Below are 17,232 nucleotides of genomic sequence, written 5' to 3'. Positions count from 1 at the left end.
CCATTATCTGTTTGCAAATAGCGCGGTGATCTTCCTGAATGATTGATGATTGTCCTGAAGGCTTCTGTAACACATGTTCCAGTCTTGGATTTGAGTGGCACAGCCCAGGCAAATTTTGAAAATGTATCTATGACAGTGAGTAGATATTTGTAGCCCTTGTTGATTTTGTCTAAGTTTTTCAACTGTCCAGTTGCCATTTCAATCAAGTCGCTCTGCCATAAATCATCTATGCCCTTTGTGACTACTGGGAGTCTCTTAAAATTATGTCTGGCCTGTCTGTGTAATTCATCAACTATAATTTCTCTAGACATAATATGAAAACAAGAATATTGCAACTATGGGGTGTTCAGCAGCTGAGACTGCAGGATTTTCTAAATATAATTTGTCCCCTATTTGTATTTTAAATTCCAAAGTGCCATCATCTTCAGTATATGCTGTTTCTAATGTATTGGGGTCTGTAAAATCCTCTAACTCTACACTGGTGATTTTCACTTTGTTCTCAGCATTTGTTATTGATAAGGTAGGGTAGTGGTGTGCCTGTGGCTGATGCCAATATTTGATCTTGATTGGTCTCAGTGTGCCCCCAACAAAAAACTGGTAATAAAATTGTGCAGGGGACAGCATATATATTTTGCCACCTGGTGTAAATGGTGAGTCATATTCTTTGTTGGGGATGCTGTACAATTCAAGAATTACTGAATGTTTTGGATTCTCGATTATGCCTGTTATTTCTTTTTCTGCTGTAAGCAATCTGCTTGTTACAGATTCAAAGTGCTCATTGATGGTCCTAACAACATCATCGTGGCCTGGCTTGATCTTTATGTCCACAGCAAGTCTCTTGTATTGTTGTACAATCTCTTGAAGCTGGGTGGCAAAAACAGACAGAGCATTTGCTTGATTGGATTCCATGGTCCCTAGCTGTTGCTTGATATTAGCTACAATTTGTTGCAAATTTTCAATAACTGCCAATTTTGAATTTTGAGCAGTAAGATAATGGACCTGTCTTCTGATATCCTCAAACAGGGCATGCAGTTCATTAATATGTTGATTGGTTGGTAGAGTGGCCACTGTCTGAGTGAGTTGTTTGATCTCTGTCTGGATATTCTTGATATCTTCTGATTTCAATATCCTATTCACAGCTCTCTTAATATTTTTAAGTTCCTGCGATGTAGGGAGATTTGAAACAGTATTCTGCAAAGATTCAAGTGCCAATTTCACATTATTTAATTCAGATGCATCAGCCACATTTTGCATAGCATTTTGGAGCAGGGCTATATCTGCCTGAGTGGGTGTGGATTGTTGTAAAATTTCAAGTTTTGTTTGGATATCATCTATCAAGTGATGAAAATGAGACAGTTCAGATTCGGTGTTGAGGTTTTCAAGCTTTGTGATTTGGTGCTGGACACTGACAAGTGTATCTACAATCCCAGGCAGGCGAGTTTCTTGTACATTTGCCAAATCACTTTGCACTGCTGCTATTGTACCTTCAAGATGGGTTATGGTACTTTGAATTTTTCCAAAATCTTCATATGTTTCGAGTTGCAGCTTAATGTTTGCTACACTCCGAGTTATTGCATTCAAAGCATCAGAAGATGGCAAGTTGTTCATAAAATTTTCAAGTGTCTCAATTTTTTCTTTAACCTCGGCTATGGCATTGTGTAGAGGATCCAGGTTAGGTATCTGGAGTGACTGAATCTGTTCTTTTAGAGTGGAAATGACCAGATCAAAATCTTCCTGTGATTTTATGCTTTTGACAATTGTTTGGAGCTGTGCCTGGACATTATTTATCTGCTCTTCCAATTGTTGCTTCAATTGCTCAGAGTTGTTAGCCTGGGTCTTAAATTTGGCTTGAAGAGCTGCTACAGCTTCTTCTAAACTTTGAAAATTATCTAATGTGGCCAGATCAGTATATTTCTGAAGCAGCACTTTGAGTTCAGAATCAATTTTAAGAAGAGGGTCCATGCATTGTGATTGTAAATTTGTAATTTCTAATTGAAGACTGGCATTGAGTGTGGTTTGTAAAGCTTGTAAATCACTTCTTAATTTCTTGACTCTGACATCAAGCATCAGAATCTCATCACTGTGATCTTCATGTCTTGTGTGGCCAAAAATATCATTAGGCATTTTTGTTTTAATGGTTATTTATTATAGAGTATCTGATTCTTAATTCTATAAAAAAGGGTATAAGCTTGTCATAGGATCCAGGGACCTCAATATATAAGCAGTCACCAGCAGAAACAGTATATACAGTGCCAGAAACCATGTTTGAGTGCTTAATTCTATAAATATTTCTCCCTATTGAAATCTTGACATCACCCTCAGGGGTTGTAATAAATTGCAATTGCCCACCTACAGGTAATTGGTAATGATTTAAATTATTGTTAAATATGTACAATGTTTTGCCTGTTTCTTCATCAACATCTGTAAGTATGCTGTTCAGATGAATAATTAACAAGCCACTCAGTTTAGACATTACAGATTGTAAATCAGGAGAGGCTTGTGGTGTGGGCAGGTCCATAATAGCCTGTTTTTTGAACCCAAATAAGTTCATAGGCATGTTTATTTATTTCAAATCATGCTCTGGAATTGGGCATTGATTTCCACTTTTCAAATCACAATGCCCCCAAGGCAAAGTATGTGTGCCACATGATAAAATGCATCTCTTATCATCATGTGGGTCCAGAGCCACTTTTGTTACAATATTTGAAGTCAGCAAGTGATTCTCACTCTGAATTCTATTTTCTGATGTTCTAATTGAATTCTGTGATTTGATGCAATTTTTATAATCTTCAAATACAAGCTCTTTTTCCACAGTAACTCTGCCAATGCCCTTGGCCTTTTTGACAACAGCACTACATGTTTTAAAACTGTACATCTTGGCACTTAACCCAGCAAATTCCACAATAACATCGCCAAGTGTCTCATCTTTTAACTTGCCAGGCACCTTTTTGTTGTGGTGTTGTTGAATCTTTGTATGTTCAGTGGTATCAAAATATTTAAACAATTCAGGCTGTGACATATCTTGATAAACATCTTCTGTTTGAATTTCAAGAATAAAACTATCCGTATCCATGTACAATAATTTTACACGATCACCGTAAAAAGGTTTCAGCACATCATAATATAATATTAACATATGTAATTTGGACAATTCCAATATCACAGCCCCTACATAAATAGGTTTATCAAACTTGATCTTTGTTTTCATCATGTTGAAGAGTGCCATGTGCTCATCATAAATTTTTCTGTAATTGAAATTAGGCTTTGCAACCAATTTTTTGCTCCGGCTGGGGTCAGTAATTATTTTAACATCGGTATGTTTTCTGACATTTTCAATAGTTTTGCCATAGACAGAATTCACCATCAATTTAAACAAGGCCTTATCAAATTCGCTTTTTGCAGATGTTCGAAGCTCTGTATTTGTGTCAATGTATGGTTTCAGCCATTCTGAGTGCCTGAACCTCAAAACTTTGCCAACTTTGGTCACTTGAACACCATGTTTCATCAGGAACTGGAGGGTTTTGTAATATATGACATAACCCTGTTTCGGCTCCAGGGTCATCATGAGCTTCTTCTGTTTAGAACCAGGTGGACACTGAACCTCGGGAATTGGGGGCAGATCAGAAAATTTATTGTGTAAATCATCTGGAAATATCAGACCAGCCTCTAAGAAGAGGCCATATTCATTGTCATCAAAATATTTAAGATCTTCAATTTTGAAATTTTTAACCCACTTAAGCTCTGCATATGGCAGTTTTTGCATCATGGCATAACCATAGAGGTTGTTTGCATCCACATAAATTATATAATTTGATGGCCGTGCTGGATCATAATCAGGCATATGCTTGTTATTTGCTCTGGCATATCTCTGGGAACATTGCACCATCCCTCCTCTTATACATTCCTCCATAAACTGATACATATCTTGATCGTGGATCAGATCCAATTGCATTTTGGTATTCAAAAATGTTGCGGCCCATGCTAGGCCCGGGGCACTGTAAAAATACACTGGGTCCAGTCCATAATTTTGCATGGAAGATTTTCTGAATGTCTGGATTATATCAGCTAAGAGGGTCACATCAAGTTTCAAATAAGCCATGTGATAATCACCAAATGTCTTGCATTTTAAACTCTTCCACATCAACTGAGCATGGTGATAATCTTCATCAGTGATTCCAGATCCTCTGATTTTGCTATAAAATGCTTCTTGTGGTGGCAGGGAACACTCATGAAATTTAGAAAAATCTGTAACATGGTCGTATGGATATACACCCTTCCGCCTAATTAATTTCAGGTCCTGATCTGGAAACAAGGCACGTGTGATTTTCAAGTCATCATCAGATAATTGAGTGGTCAGTGTGGCCAGGCTAGCAGATAAAAATCTGTAAGAATCAAGAAATCTTATGTGAATAGGAACACCATCAACTTTAATTATCTTGCTAATAGATATATATTTCTCATCATTTTCAGCTAAAATATTTAAATTCTGCTTCTCAAACCCCTCGTACCTGATCAAATGATGGAAATCATAATTGGATGCTCCATGGCAAAATATGGGGATAAATCTTGGTCTCTTGATCTTAATATTACAGCTATTACACAGGGCCTGTTTATATCGACCATCTGTATGAGAATGGTGATGAACCTTGATATTTGTATCTGAAAATTCACAATCACATACCGGGCATTTTTCTGCATTGTTGAAATCCTCAATCTGTTTCTCTGTTAAAGGCAGCATGGGCTTTGATATTAATAAGATGTTAGATGCTATGTCACGGCACACATTTTCTATTCTATGTGCAAATATTTTGATGGCATTTGGTCCCATGTATGAATATTCTTTAGTAACAACACCATCCTGTACAACCATATAACAAAAACTGGAAGGTTCATGTAGCTGGTATGGCGTACTTGAAGATTCTTCTGGATCTGGGCTACAGAATGCAAGAGATTTGAGGTTCGATTCGAAATCACAGACAATATATACAGGGTGTTCCAACAAGGCTTCAAACTTTTTGAATTTGCAATTTTCACTTGGATTAGGCATCACCATATGAACAGGTTTATGGTTGCCACAGTATTTCAGATGCTCAATTAACTTGTTTTTGGCAATTTCTGCATTCTCTTCCCGAACCCCCTTCACCATTTTTTGACCATCAAATACAGTTAAACATCTTCTGCACAACTTAAATATTGTATGAGTTTTGTCTAGTTGTGTTCTCACTAAAGCTTGAAGATTATGTATTAGAGTGTAATGGTATGTATCATCCTCTTCAATTAAGAGCAGATCAATCGGAATTGCAGCTTCATCATCAATTGTACTGATTCTGAGAGGTGCTATCGGGCAATTGCCAGTGGAACAAATAAATACATTAATAGATAATTGTTTGCCGTTGATGTGCCTGGCCCTTTTTTCAAATTTATCAATATTCGGAATAGACATTGGATATTCTAAACCCTCCATTGCTTCGTCAAAAAGATGTTCATGGTGTTTGTAATAAGTTATTCTCTGAGGATCCCTTGAAACTGGATACAAGGCAGCTAATATACACCACAAAAAGCATTTCTGGTCGGTGTTTTTTATATTGACCACGGCTCTTTTGTTTTTGATATTAGCAGGTAATGGCAGATATGTAGATCCTTGTAATGGGCTGAATTCAGAAATATGAACATATAACTTGTGTGATGAACCGCATAGGCTCCATCCTGACTCTTTTGCCGCAAATTCAGAGTGTTTGATATTCAATTGATCTATCAGCCTGCTTATTATTGTATCTGAATTTGAATTTGAATATACAGGTACAGTTTCTGTTATGTGGGGCTGTGTAAATTTTGTGCCGTTTGGTTTCTTATATTGTACAAACAATTTGAGGGACAGCTTATAAGAGCCATTTTGTGCATTAAGAATTGCCTGCAGATCAGAATTTATACTGTTCAAGAAATTCTCAATGCCGCATCTTGGCTCTGATACAAACCGGTAATCCCTAAGTTGGGCATTAAAACTGCTATGTATGGGTGCATAGCGTGGCTGCTTTGCAGGTGAAGCATTAACAGGTGCTTCGTGTTTTCTTTTCAGACCAGAAGTAGATGGTTGTGGGGGCAATGCTGATGACTGTACATAAGAATTACACTTATGCCATTTGTAATATGCCTTGCTTAATATTTTATGGCATCTTGGACATATTTTCATGGCCTTTCTGCATTTCCTAGAGTTGCAAATACGGCAATGCCTAGCCCAATGAGAACTAGATATATTTTTATTACACTGATTGCAATATTTTTGTTTTGGCATTTTTTCTTGTTGTTTATTATATAAGATTTTCTGGGCTTCAATTCAAAACTTTATACTTAATAAAAATATCAGTTGGGTTCAGCAGTTAATGGCTGAGCTGGTGCTTTTATACCCAAACAACAGCAGTAACTAGGTTTTGGTGATAGTTTTGCTGATGTACAACACACTTCACCAGGTTTAAAACCTCATCTCTATATCAACTAAATACAATTCAAAATTGGATTTTGAACTGTGCAATAAATATTCTGTAAGTCTCACTTGTGTTTATATTAACAGAACAATACAAAACCAGAATTGTATTCAGGATTGCATGTTTTCATACAAAAAAGCCATATTTTTGACAAGTTTATAAACAACAATCATACAGATATAACTTTTACACACATGGCCGAATCTGTCTGAGCAGAGGAGAAAGAAGTGTTATTCTCATAGGTGAAAAATCGTATGTTTATGATGTGAGAAATGAGAGGGTCACGGAGCAGTTCTAGAGACCCGATTCAAACACAGAAACCCCTTGATTACAAAACAATAATACCAACACTTTGCTGTCAGAGAGGTCCCAGACACTCTACCAGCTTTGAAACCTCAACTGTATTATCAGCTAACAGTGAATATCTCATGTGTGGACAGTTGCATATATTTCAATCTTATATCAGGACTCGAACCCAAAGCCCCTTACAATGCAACAATATTAACACGTCTCCAAATGGAATATGCCCACATTTTACTGCGTTCTGAGACCCTTATGCAGACAAAATCCAATTTTGAACTGCCATAATATTTTCTAAGTCTTTGCCTAGGCTCATATTATCAGAATGAATTGCTTTTAGCACGAGGGGGGTACAGTTCATTGCCACTGTGTGAAAATATGTATATATCGACCACAATCTTTGTTACACTTTTACATGTTGCAGACATGTTACACGCACAGAAAGATTAATGACCTCTTCAGTGAATCACACAGAAAAATCATTATTATTCCCTTCTAGCGTGTCTCTTGCGTGCCGGCAAAGCACGCAAACAATTAATTATGCTTACCCGCTCTTCTCCCATTGTATGGCTGAGCGAGTGGTTATAAAACATGAGAAAATAAGAAAATTCAGTTTTTTGTACAATATATTATTGTAAAACACTTTTTACCAGGTTTTCAGATCTGGGAGTTGTATATCAACTATTCTCAAAATCTCACTTGTGGACATATTATTTTGCCACATGTTTTCAATCTATCAGGACTCGAACCCAAAGCCCCTTGTTTACAAGACAACAATATTAACATTTTGCCATCAGGAGAGGCTTTACATTTTATCAGGACTCAAACCCGAGCCTTTTGCTTACAAAGCAACAATATTAACATTTTGCCATCAGGAGAGGCTTCACATTTTATCAGGACTCAAACCCAGAGGCCTCCTGATTGCAAGGCAATAAAAACCATGCACCACACTCCACTAGGCCTCAGAACCCAGTAACTATAAGCTTTATATTAATATACATGGCAGAATCAATCTGAGCTACACTAAAATTCAATTCCTGGGATTTTGACAGAAAAACACACTATAAGCAATAAGATCATATGGGAACTTGGCATAATTTTAAGTATAAGCAAATCTGTCTGAGAGGCTTTCACCCTTTCTACACTAGAATTCAAAATTCTTAAAATTAAGAGCATATCACACTGGAAGAATTGGGGTATAGGCCCCTCTTGGCATTGTCTTAAGTACGAGTAAATCTATCTGTTGAGCCCTCGCCTTTTCTACACTAGAAATTCAGAATTTCTTAAAAATCAGAGCATATCACACCTGAAAAATTGGGGTATAGGCCTCTCTTGGCTTTGTTTTAAGTATAAGCAAATCTGATTGTTCAATCAAATAGCCTCGCCTTTTCTACACTTAAAAGTTGCGCTGTCCGTACCGTAAACCCCACTACTGGTATTGGAAACGAGTTAGCAAGAATAACCGGAAAGAAAGTATCTTTGTGGGCCACTGTTAGTAAAGTGTGCTTGTCGCACTGGTTGGATGTCTGGAATGAAAGAGATTTACCATGATAATTATTAAATATTTACGAGGGAGGAGCAAATACCTGTTCAGTGGTATTTTCGTTTGGCACCTGGCACTCCTGCTTCGTTACATTTTTTTTTAATCTTAGTTCTTGTATCCTCCACCACTCACCTTCAATTTAACAAATGGTATTGTTTAGTTGCGTTCGTATGTTACTGCTGTTTGTCATGCTATGCATACTAGCGTTTACAACATACCAATCACCAGCGCACGTTTAGCAATTGTGTCGACATGCAGTTACACAATAAATCGATCGGAGTTGAAGCTCATTTCAAGGCTGGCTGTATGTCTTGACAGAGGAAGCAAGTCGGTCTCAAAGCAACAGTGTAATATTCGATACATGTTTTTTCGCAAGATCACGGCCATTTCGATTAGAAAGGGACGAAGGTTAACCGCGTCGGCAATTGAGAATGTCAGGAAGATGTCAAACAACTCCACCGAGACGGTTACTCGAGACCGGAGAACGAGACAAATTCGAAAACCTTGATAGATGCAGGACCTATAACAACTTGTTTGTATATGAATTTAAGAGGTTTGGAGAATATCGGAAATTGCAGTCTTGTTTTGAAGCAGTAACGCCTCTCACAGTCATAATAAACATGCTAGTTAATAAGTTTATATTAATATCGATTAATAAATTAATTAAGATCTTGCATATTATTACATGCAGGAAGCAGAAAGCTTAAAACCAAAAATTATGAATTGTTAATAGTTACAGAAATTTTCAAATAATTTTGTTTCCGTTTCCAATAACGTGCGTCTCCTTACATTGAAATTAAAAATCAGTTTTACAAATAATATCATTATTTTCATATCATGATACGTTATATGCGAGAGTAAATTTATATACGGGGTGTATCATAAGTAATGGCGCAAACTGACAGTTGAAAGTGCACGTTAATAGAAGCAAAAAAGTCTCAGTAAACATGGGTCCGCAAACGAGCCGTTTTCGAGATAATTGCGAATGTATGTTCAAAAGCAGCTACTGACTTCATTGTTTGTAAACGTCGTCCTAGTTGGTAAAATGCTAATAATATGTGCGAATGTGTGGTTAGAAGCATTTTGTAAACACCGAGTGCTTTACTCCTTGCGCGTTCCGAGGTTTGCTCTTTGTTGACAAAACAGAACATTTCCGAGAGGTGGCGTTGTAATCAAACAGGATGGATACAATCAGTACAGAGAATTGTACATGCTTGTGACCAATTACGAAATGAACCGGGGGTGTTCGAAAGAATTCGAAACTCAATGCGGAATCGCGTGCAGTATTGCATCCAGTTGCAAGGACGACACTTTGAACACCTCCTTTAACAGGTACGAGTGTACAGTAACTGTAACATGTAACATAATAACGTTTGTCAAAGTAAGTAGAATGTTCAATTGAAATCTCCAATGACTTTTCTTACTGTATTATTAGCATTTTACCAACTAGGACGACGTTTATAAACAATGAAGTCAGTGGTGACTTGTAACCACACATTCGCAATTATCTCGAAAATGGCTCGTTTGCGGACCCATGTTTACTGAGACTTGTTTGCTTCTATTATCGTGTACTTTCAACTGTGTCAGTTTGCGCCATTACTTATGATACACCCTGTATTTGCATATAAGCTTACATGTTCACATCATCATACCATTCCATGAACCACTTATTACTATATTAGCACCTATTAATTTTAAGTGATAATAAACTATGTAAGAAGTAAACATTTATATAATCACTTCTTGGGACAGGGTGATATTTTGATATTTTGAAAAATGCTAGGCAGATTGTTCTTTTTAATTTTCACATAACTTTCTTTCCGAAGCCAGAACGCTAAAATTACACTCTAAATGTTTATCCTTTTTTTATATTGGTCTGACGCGGGGCTTGAGTTAAGTGTCCCTGTAAATGTAGCATCCATAACTGTAACATCAATCAAAATGTGCTTTATTTAAGTTTACTTAATGCTCAGATAAGCTAATTGAGACTAAACATCTGGGACAGAACACGGGATCCCTTTATTACATGGCTTCAGCGTTACCACTACGCCATCTGGGAGGCTCTGTAATATACTATATCAAGAAATTAGTAATCTTCCGAGCAGGGCAAAGACGTATATGGGGAGGGGGTCCAGCGGGTCCGGAGCCTACCCCAATGACTTACCAAATACATAAATTAAATATTTAAAATATTAAAAATGCACTTGGTATAATCGATGTTATTTGTTTCCTCTGAACTTATTGAAAGGTAAAGATTGTGTTTGTCATAACGGCTTTGAAGGGCAGTACCAGAGAAGATTTTTGCACATTACTACTTATGATATCATGTATAAAATTTTTATCGGGAACTTTACTTTTCGTCAACTGGATACAACATCCTTTTTTTTATTCAATAAATATCCAATTCTTTATCTTTTTCACATTATTTCCTTGCCAGAGCAGTTATTTTATACAAGTCTTGGCTTTCTTAAATACACATAAGCTAAGTATTGTTATATTTATATTGTTACACTGCCTCTTTACCTACTTACATAATAATAATAATACAATATTATTAAATTTACATCTTTTTTTACTGTTTAGAATTTAATTTATTGAAGTTATTTAATTACTTTAATTTAAATATTATTATTATTATCATTATTGTTACTATTATTACTTAGACACTTGATTCGGATCTCCCCCGAAATATATTTCTAGGTTTCTAGATACGTTCCTGGAGCTATGGTAATTATTTCTTTCTCGTAACCAATTTGTTTTACTATTTGATTTACTATTATACATTAAAGAAAAATACTACCAAGAATTTTGTTCGACTTCTACATTAGAAGCCAGCCCCCGTGGCGGAGTGGTTAGCACATCGCGCTACGACGCTAGGGGTCCCGGGTTCGAATCCCGGCATGGGCATGGATGTTTGTGAGTGTCCATTCATCAACTTCATCATATAATCATTCATCACCATCTTCGCAAATTAGCCAAAAGTGGCACAAAAAGCGATGTAAAATAAAGCAAATCAAATAAATAAAATACTATATATAATACATTAGTAAAAGTACATAAGCAGAAGACAGAGCAGATGAACCTCTGCAGTTCAACTGTGTCCACGTTGCAATACATATATACATACACACAGACACACACACACACACACACACACACACACACATATATATATATATAATATATATATATATATATATAATAATTTCGTATGTGTGTATATATATATATATATATATATATACACATACGAAATTATTATTTCGCCCACCGCAGCTGTTTATTCAAGAAATGAGCAAAAGTAAATGAATAATATCTCAACATATGTTTATTGATTGTTTTTTTAATTTGTTTGTTTGAATGGTTGTTTTCAAGTCCATTTTATGCACAGATAGGCTAATCAGGACTGGACCTACAATTTAAAGTGGAATACGAACCACTGCGCAATGTGCCTCCATCGGGTATCGAACCCATGGTTCCTTGATTACACGTTTCTGAATTTGACTTCACGTAAAAAAATATTAAAAAGACTCACCAGCCAAGTTGTTCTATTCCTAACATCTTGTCTCGCTCGTCATTCAACACCAAGACCACGAACTTGAGCAAGTTCTATGCTAATGCGATAGACACGCACTTAGCGAAAGCTATTCATAGAAGTCGAAAACTACAGAGTGAAAGCCATTCTGTGATTATGGTCGAGGAGAGAAGAGTGTGTGAAAAGAAAGTGATTTGTATTGTTTGTAAATAAGATTGAGATGACTCTACACTGCAAGTTTTCGAACACGAATAACAATGGAATCTATAGCCAACACAATCGGCTATTGGATTTTATAGACAAAGTTGAAATAGCGACGGACGATAAGGAAAGCGACAGAAAGTTGTTTTTCGGCTAGGTTTTACAGTTAGGAGGGACATTGACATTAATTTCCTGAATGTTGGTGACAATTGTTCTTTATTAACATACCATGTTAATTGGTTGTAGTCTATTGTTATGGTTTCGTCTCTTACACCTATTATATAGGGTGTCCGAATTGAAACGCCCTAATGGCAACTGCCTGTAACTCCACGTGTATTTGATGTATCAAAATGAATTATACATCAATGAATATACATAGTCATAGAGTTTCTGTGAATAAAGTAGTAATTCATACATTTTAGTACATTTTGTACATTTCTACAAGCACCTCACGAGTCGTACTCAACGGAGGATGTCCAGTGTATTCAACCAAAGCGGCAACAATCAAACAGCTTCGTGAAAGGATTAGTTGCCGTTGGGACAGTCACTCAGTCACATGCTACAGGCATCCTGGCGGGAAATAGAGTATCGGCTGGACATCCTCAGTGCGACTCGTGGGGCACATGTAGAAATGTACTAATTACTACTTTGCTCACAGAAACTTTATAACTATGCACATTCATTGATGTATAATTAATTTGGATACATCAAAAACATGCGGAGTTATAGTTTCCATTAGGGCGTTTCAATTCGGACACCTTGTAATATGAAGCAAAAAGTAGGACAGAATTGATGCAAATAGATGCCGTGGTGAGACACATGTAAGTTCTGAGCTTCTACTGCTGCGTTCAATATTTTGGCTGGTGATGTAAGAGAAACAGATAGAAATAATGTTACAGGAATAAAGAGCAAGAAAGTGACGAGAAGAGGCAGAGAAACAGAGGAAGGAAGAAAGAGATAGACAATAGGGTAGAGAGAAAAGAGGAACAGAAAATGGAGGGAGAAGAGAAGCAGGAAGAATGAGACAGAGAAAAAGCAAAAAGATGATAGATAAAGAGATAGAGGTAAAGAAACATGAAGAAAGAAAGGTAGGAAGAGATGGAGATGTAAAGAAGAGAGAAAGATAGAGGAACAGAGAGAGAGAGAGAAACAGATGGAAAGAATGAGATAAAGAGAGGTATAAGAACAGGGAGAAAAGAGAAAGAGATATGGAAATAGAAACAGAGAACACAGGGAACAAAACAGGGGGGTAAAGAAACAGATGAGAAGAAATAAAGGTAGAGAGAGAAATATAGAGGAAAAATGGAAACGTAGAGGAACAAGGTTAGAGAGAGAGAGAGAGAGAGACAAAAACAATTAGATAGAAACCTGTAGTGAAGCAGAGAAAGAAAGAAAGATAAAAAGGGAAATAGAGGATAAATAAATAGTGGAAGAGAGAATCAGAGGAAAGCACACATACACAAGGAGAGGGAGAAGTACAAAGATTGAGATAGAAACAAGTAAAGAAGCAGAGGAAGAAAGAAAGAGATAGAGAAGTAGAGGAAAAGAGAAACGGAGGAACACAGAGAGAGAGAGAGAGAGAGAAATAAATAAAAGATCGAGAGGGACAACCCAAGCAGGGCCCACCTGATTATACTTCGTCCAATCTTGAGCCTTTCCGAAATAAATTATTTGGTGACATCACTGGCGGAAGCCTTAATTATAGGGAGACAGGGTAAACAGTGATTTTTGGGAAGTGAATTGGAAGTTGCAATAAGAACGATTTTTATTTAAAAAAAGAAGAGTGAAAGCTCTTGTGAATTCACTTCATCAGGCTAAACGATAAACACGCTAATTAATACATAGATAATAATGTCTAAGGATGGTACCTAGAAAAGACATGTTTTATCTCGTCTCTGCATTACATGCTAGTCCGAGACGGAGACTAGGATTTAAAAATCAGATGAGAACGGGATCAAACCCTTTAAGACTTGTCGAAATAACACCAAAAAAACGAGACAGGCGCCTGTGAAATCAGGACGAAACCGGGGCTTACTGTTCGAGACTATCTTTTCTTCGGTTTAGTACATTTGGATTGTCAAGTACATGAAAGGGCCTCCCCGATGGCGCAGTGGTAGCATCGTCGCCTTGTAACCAAGGGGTCCCTGGGTTCGATAGCCGGTGCAGGCACATAGTGGTTAAACTGCAAGTTCAGTCCCGATTAGCCTTACTGTGCATAAACTGGACTCAAAACACCAAATCAATCAATCAAGTACACGGAAATTTAGACTTCGTTAAAATTGATTCCGTATTCGACTTACTCACACATACTAAAGAAGTTGGTTCGGTGATAATAATTTACAGGTAAAAAGAAAGTAACTACGCTACGTTGCCCAATAGCCAAGCGACGTTTTCATTGGGTACTGCGTGGTCAGAGAATCGAGTCCCATCGCAGCTGTTCTGTTGCTTTCGAGATCGGGGGCTGGCACTAAGTAGATTTCCAGTTGTCTTCACGATGGTGGGTAAACACCGAAAGTTTTTGGAGGATCGAACCCCGGATCGCTTGCACCAAGGGCAAGATACCTACCTATTTGGATAGCGGAGTTCATTTTTTTTATAGATGCGATGTAGCCTTACATAAATTTACGTTTCATTAATGTTTTATTTATAGTTCATGCATTTAGTATTTCGAGACTCGGGATGGGAACCAGGGTTTTTCTTCGAGGCCTAAGCGAGAACGAGACAGCCACTTGTGGTTGTAGACGAAACCGAGAACAAGACACGAGACAAAACGAGACTGTGCCAACTCCACTCTCGTCTCCGTATTTAATTTTAGGTGGATGAAAAAATTGTAAACATTTTTCTCAGTTATTAAGTTTTGTGTGAGACTTATAACCTCATTCATCTTGCCTTCTAACTCTTGTTTAACAATAAATGCAACTCGTGTATCAGCATAACTGCGTGCTTTTTAACACTTGTTCTCTCTGGAGTGGACAGGCCTGCAATATGCCAATCAAAAGGCAAGCAAACAACACTCGACACTTTCTTCTCTTTCCTCAGATTGCAAGTCACGTAGCAGTTACATAATAGACATAACTGATGGTCGACTGCTATTGCATCAAACATTCCATGTGCAATCAGTCACATAAAGTGCCAATATTCCGAAATATTCTTGTAACCGTATGTGATCTATGGTTTGTATAATTAATAACGATACAGTTGCTAAATTTGGAAAATAACTCGTTTCGAATTATCGTTACTTAAAAAGTAATTAAGAGTTTATATTACAGTTATTTTCTGATGTGTCATTTTTTTTTACTATTTTCTGTACCATTAGCTTTATGTAGAGCATTCTTTGTAATTATGATTTCTACAACAAAAATTTATGGCAGTATCTACCAATAACAACAATTACTTTGCATTATTATTATTAAAATATTTATTTTGTGCTTAAATATAACTGTACGAGAATATATCAGTATATGATGAACCAAAAATATATATTTATCCAAGACTACTAGCTATAAATTTTGAATACAATCATTTTACTTACATAGGAATAAACAATGGTTAATTTATAAGAAATATATCTTAAATTTTGGGTGGGCCTTGCATGGGATGTTGTTTATGGGGGGAGAGGGGGTCGTGTCTCCCTCAATAATAAAAAATATATATTATATACATGTATGTAAGATATTTGTGTACTTTGCAGCATGTTATCCGAAATAACTGAACATTGATGAGCCTTATGAACGTCTCACATAACGTCAATCTAATAAACCACTGCGTTATACCCCCTAAAGTAACCTCAACAGTTAGATACACTGCTGGCGGTTACCGTTAAAATTTAGAAGTCGACCTGTTAATTTACATAAACAGAACGTAACGGTTTCTTTACTTAAATTTGAATATTATATCACACATAATTACAGTTGCGTGCACCATTAAGATACTTTAAAAAACTGAAAATTACATTAATTATGTAATGGTCGTTAATACTTTAAAAACGGTAATGGTCAGTGGGTTCCAAAATTGCAAAAGGTTGGGGGCAACCACCCTACGCCCCCACCCGTAATCGCCACCACTGGTAATGATCACTTTTACGGTATTTAGATGGCAGCGAAAATTGACGGCCTAAGTCAACGTTTGACAGTGTCTGTGTGCGGGGGTTTCCCTCCATTTCAAACACTGCCTCACGCCTCCCCTCCAAATTAAAATTTCTGGATAATCCCCTTTTTTCAGACTACAAAATTACATTACATTATAATGTTCGAAATTGGCTTACCTAAATTAGTGCTGGAAACTTGGTTACGCCAATGTAACTAGTATTAAGGCGTCACGTAACAGACGGACTTTGAGGAATCCACATATTTCAATCTTCTCTTCGGACAGGCGACTGAAGATCGGGGATTTCCTAGATGGTGAAGAAGATCTACTCCCTCCTAAGCTATGTTGCCTGACAACATTTTGTTTTTTTTACGTCACGAACAGTAGGCGGAGCTTCCGTGCATAAGTTGGTCTCGTCAGTCTGCTTGACCTTGTCCACATTATTAACTCTCGTTAGTTCATCCAATCAAAGAACGTGCGTGCTGTATCTTGTGTTTATCGCCAAAACCCATATCAATGATTCAAGTGCAATGTCATGTTTTATGTGATAAATTTGAAGAAATGATCTCGTGAATTACGGGCATTCTTTGATTCGTAACTTCAGCTAGGGTTGCGTGACCTTTACACTGGTCTGTAATCTCTTTCTCCATAATCCTGATGTATTTTAAGGTTGTATAATCAAACTGAAAATAACGTCAAATACGTAACATCCGCACTATTGTGTAGACTCTTATATTTGCGCACCTCGAGCTCTCATCTCCCTTCCCCCCCCCCCCTCTCTCTCTCTCTCTCTTTAAACGTTTCTTTCAATTCTCGAGTTGCTGTCGTTTCGTTGTCTCGACTTATCTCTATCTTCTCCATCCCCCTCTCTCTCTCTCTCTCTCTCTCTCTCTCTCTCTGTCTGTCTCGTTCTCTATCTCTCTCTGTGGGTGAATTTCTTTAGCGTTCATCTTCCTATTTCTTCCTCCTGTTTTTTATTCCCTTCTTTCAAGTTCTATCTGTTCAGGGGCATCTGAAGATAAAATTTTCTCCCGGGCGAGGTGCTTTATTTCCGCTCCTCTACAGTCCACCGCATCCCTCCTTCT

The 17,232-nt window shown here is 37.1% G+C and overlaps 1 protein-coding gene across 5 annotated transcripts in view; it reads right to left on the bottom strand.

Annotated features, from left to right (window-relative positions):
• Nucleotides 1–16,467, bottom strand: part of LOC145985387 (monocarboxylate transporter 14-like) — a 95,639-nt gene extending 79,172 nt beyond the window's left edge. For 2 of the 5 annotated variants that reach the window (XM_083119357.1, XM_083119360.1), the window contains exon 1: nucleotides 11,861–11,991. The gene's annotated coding sequence lies outside the window, so the exon portion shown is untranslated. Of the gene's footprint in view, nucleotides 1–10,287; nucleotides 10,399–11,860; nucleotides 11,992–16,325 lie in introns of those variants that run through there. The other 3 variants (XM_083119358.1, XM_083119359.1, XM_083119356.1) reach the window with 3 other exon arrangements.
• Between the last annotated feature and the right edge of the window lie 765 nt (nucleotides 16,468–17,232).

This window comes from Lepisma saccharinum, chromosome 3 (assembly GCF_977018435.1).
Source record: "Lepisma saccharinum chromosome 3, izLepSacc3.1, whole genome shotgun sequence".
NCBI lineage: Eukaryota > Metazoa > Arthropoda > Insecta > Zygentoma > Lepismatidae > Lepisma > Lepisma saccharinum.
The sequence above is the reverse complement of the archived record's forward strand: the minus strand, read 5'-3'. Positions and strand labels throughout refer to the sequence as shown.